The sequence below is a fragment of the Mus pahari genome, chromosome 18 (genome assembly GCF_900095145.1).
Source record: "Mus pahari chromosome 18, PAHARI_EIJ_v1.1, whole genome shotgun sequence".
NCBI classification, from domain to species: Eukaryota; Metazoa; Chordata; class Mammalia; order Rodentia; family Muridae; genus Mus; species Mus pahari.
The window spans coordinates 10351118-10355696 of NC_034607.1; positions in this window are offsets into that span (position 1 = coordinate 10351118).

The following is a 4579-nucleotide window of genomic DNA, read 5'->3' on the forward strand; positions in this document are numbered from 1 at the left end:
TGTGTGTGTGTGTGTGTGTGTGTGTGTGTGTGTGTGTGTGTCTCAAAATCCAGAGATGATAAAGGAGACAAAGGCATTGTGGTGGTGGCATGAGAATTGTGGTACTTGACCTTATTCTGGCAAGTCTACGTGAATCTGATATAGAACCACAAGTTGTCTACACAGGAGCTGTAACCCTCTGGCTTTGGAGGCACTAATGTTATGCTAGCAGGTTCTCACCTAGTCCTTCTTGTCCTTACTTCCAGGAACAAGTGGTAGTGAGATTTTCCACCCTTTTATGGTTTGGGAGACACAGAAAATTCTCCTATGGGGGCCAACAATTCAGAATGTCAGTTCCTCCACTGGACTGGATAGTATGTCACCAACCTGCAGTGGGCATAAGAGAAGGTGGTTGTTTTTCTTAGTCACTGGTATCTGTGAGTTAGTTTTTACTGCAGCAGAATCTAGCCTACCCTGACTGATACAACCTCATGGACGCTTGAGCAACACCAGGATCATACCCTTTTAAAACTCAAAGCAACTAAAAAAAATCCTTTTCTAGTTTTTTTTGGTGGGGCTGGATTTGGGGTGGTTTCTTTGGAGGTAGTGTTTTGCTTGGTTCTGTTTACGTATTCAGGTGCTTTCACGTGTCTTCTTCATGTTTGGAAAGCTACATTCCTGCTTACGTAGCATATGGTCATTTCTTTTTAAACACCCACAGAGGAATTCCGTGTAGCACGGCGAGAGGCGCCCCGTCCTAGTTTGCTTTCCATCGATGTGAAAAACACCACGATCAGAAGCAACTTAGGGAAAGGGGGGGATTATTCCACCTCACAGCTTATAGTTATCGGGAAGGGGAGACACCATCAGGGCAGAAACCTGGAGGCATAGATTGGAGAGCAGGGGTAATACCACTTACCTGTCAGGGCTAGTACCATCTACCTGTCAGGGCTAGTACCATCTACCTGCCCAGGGGTAGTAACATCCACCTGCCCAGGGCTAGTACCATCTACCTGCCCAGGAGTAGGAACATCCCCCTGCCCAGGGCTAGTACCATCTACCTGCCCAGGGGTAGTAACATCTACCTGCCCAGGGCTAGTACCATCTACCTGCCCAGGGCTAGTACCATCTACCTGCCCAGGGGTAGTAACATCCACCTGCCCAGGGCTAGTACCATCTACCTGCCTAGGGTAATACCATCTACAGTATTTTGGGCCCTCACCATCAATCAGTAATCAAGAAAATGCCCCCACGGACCAATCTGATGGAGACACGTTGTTTCTATTGAGGTCCCTTCTTCCTACCTGACCCAGGGCTGTGCCATGCTGACTAAGACCTGACCAGCCACACACGTTAGTGCTAACACCTCCCCGCTACACTATTCCCATCTTCCCACTGTGGCCTGGACTAGTCTAAGTATTCCAGAGGCTTATCCGAGCAGGGAGAGTCAGTAGGTTTGTGCCTTCACAAACTCTAGATTTCAGAATCCTCTTTGGGGTGGGGGTGGTGAACACTCCCATCTGGAAATCCAGTCAAGTGCCTCGAATGGGGAAATTTTATTTTCCAGTGTATTTTATTTTTAGACTGTTAAGTTCCCGGTGAAATTTATCTGAGAAAACGAAGATTAAAAGATTAATTAAAAGATAAATTTAAAATGACAAGATCCTTCATTTATTTCAATCTCACACCCACACAGCTCATACTAATATGTCATAGTTAACTGCAACCGAAGAAACTTCATAGACACATCCTTATAGTTTACTTCTGAATATAAACACTTTCTGGCACAGGAGATACCGGTGAATATGCAGACTTGTCCTTTAAACATGTCCCTTTTCCAAGGCTACAAAGCTCCAGTCCTAAGCGAGGAGCTATTGGCAACTGGGGGAAAGTCACTTTTCTTCCGGGATGCATTCCCCGAGAGAATACTCATGTTCCAAGAGATGGTCCCACATTCAGGCACAGACAAAGGCAGCACTGAGTGGATTCTGTGGGGTGGGGTGGGATGGGGTGGGGTGGGGTGGGGTGGGGGTGAAAAATAGGGCATAGATCGGGGAGGAACTGAAGGAAAAAGATTGAAGAGTAGATTTGATCAAAACTATTATATGCACAGATGCAATGTTCTCGGACAATAAAATAAAGATCTCTTCTTTGCTGCCGGAGTTCACAGTCTTGGGGGAAGAAAACACATGAGCATAAAACACCTCTGAGAGTTTCTCCACTAAGACCTGAGACAGCTGTTACAACTGCCAAGCCAGGAGGGGTGGCTGGAGGTCGGACTGGCGGGATGCAGCCCCGTGGACCATTCAGCGCGGTTCAGGCCTGAAGGAACACGTCCAGTTCATATGAGGAGCATAGTTTTTTAGATAACAGTCCACTTGTTCATCAAATTGTTAAGTCTTCACTAGAGACCACGAACATTAAGGAGGAAAATGTTCTTGCCAGGCATCCCAAAACAAACGAGAAAGTCATCTCAGCTCTCATGAGCGGAGCCGGGACTGCCAACTTCTGTGAAGGTGGGGACTGGGGCCATCCCTGAACAAAGCAGAACTCCTCCGGCTGCAGCAGAAGGCCGACTCTGACTCACACGCAATGCTCTGACGGTGCCTGGCTGAAGGTGTTTATCTTGTGTTAAGCCTTCAAGCTTTGGTCCACACTGCCCTGGGCTTATTCGGGTCCTCACCCCAATACTTTCTAAAGAAAGCTTCACCCAGCACCCTACTTCGGCAAAGGTCAACTTATCGCTGATTTTGCAAGGCTGGAATCTGATCCCTGTTCCCCCACCCCCACCCCCCACCCCTGACACACACAAGTTCATCTTCACCAGGGTGGCAACCTACCCCATCCTGTTCATCCTGCCCCAGCCACGCAAACTGGTCCCCACCCCTTGCCTTTCTGTTGGCATTTATGGTAGCCTGGACCGCCTCCACCCACCCCACCCATAGCTTCACACCTGGCTGACTCACCTGTATCCTCGGAGTCTCCTCAGGCTTTCCATGACCAACCTCCCTGGCTGGCTTCTCCCTTAGCATCCCAGAGTAGGGGAAGCTGGTTCCACCTTGGCGTGTGATTTCAGCTCTCATACTCTCACCAGACACACATTTCCACAACAGAGCTGTCACTAGTGACGTGCCCCACACCATACAGCTTCCTTTTCCTTCTTTTTCTTTTTAACCAAAACCCAGATTTCATTATTCCTAATGACTTTTTTAAAATTTCAGTTAATTTTTTTACTTATTCACTTTTACAGTTCTGACGACGTTGAACCAGCTGTCACAGGTCCTCTTTGTTGGTCACTGAACTAGACATAGGCTCTTCTGAGGAAGAAGGGGTATTCTAGGAAGGCTATTTGCCTGAAAAATGGAAATATTTTTCTAGGTACACTAGAAAAATAACCACTTTGTCTCTATCTCCCAACCTCCCCTTCTCCTAACTTTGGAAAAGATGGGAGGGTGACATAATGTCTGCAGCTAGGACAGCTATTTTGAAACCTTGATGAGACAAGGCCTCGAACATCGAAATACAGAGCCAGAGCCTAATGGTGGGAAGCATGTAGGAAGTTATAAAACCCCTTGGTCCTCGATAGTGACATTAATTTCCTGAAACTTCCCTGGGATCATCAGCCTCTAGGTGGGAAAAAAAAAACCAACTGATGCATTGTGGGTTTAAGCCACTATCGGGTGTTTTATATTAGCTGTGGTTGAAATAGTGGAATTGGTCCTGTCTAAAGTAACACTCAAATCTTTCACTGTGACATTTCATTTCTCTTCCTCACATCCACCTGGCCTCACATGACAGTGGTGTGCTCTGAGAAAAACATTGTAACTTCGTAATTATGTTAATACCACAGTATATACTCACATAAGCCTAGATTGATGCAGGCCAGTCCCTCCATATGCACTTTTTTTTTTTTAAGTTTTTTGAGACAGGGTTTCTCTGTGTTGCCCTGGCTGTCCTGGAACTCGCTCTGTAAACCAGGCTAGCCTCGAACTCGGAAATCTGCCTGCCTCGGCCTCCCAAGTGCTGGTATTAAAGGAGTGTGCCACCACCGCCCGGCCCATATGCACTCTTAATGCAGGCAAGAGATGTGGTAATGCAAGGTATATGTGGCTGCCGCCAGAGCCTATACAGTCCATGCTATCCTACAGTAATAGTTTAAAAAGTAGAAGGAAGATATTCTAACTAACAAATAAAAAAATAGGATTATAAACGTGAGAAAAAAAGAGAGAGAGATGTTTCCTGGACTAAGGAGAAGGCTCAGTCAGCAAATGATGCAAAAGCCTGAGTCTAGATGTGATGGGACACGCCCAAATCCAGGTTCGGAGGAGGCAGAGATGGGAGGCCTTCTGGGCTTCTTGTTCCACCAGTCTAGAGACTGTGGTGTTTTATAAAAAGAAAGAGAGAAGAGAGAAGCCAGGGATATGTTTGGTGGAGGACCAGAATGGTGGGGGGGAAAATGGGGTGCCTCTGCTATCCCATCCGAGGCATGGTACCAGCCACATGACAGTATAGTATAGAATAGTTTATTCAGGGCATGGGGAGGGGAGTTGAGAGAAAGGCAGAGAGAGAGAGAGAGAGAGAGAGAGAGAGAGAGAGAGAG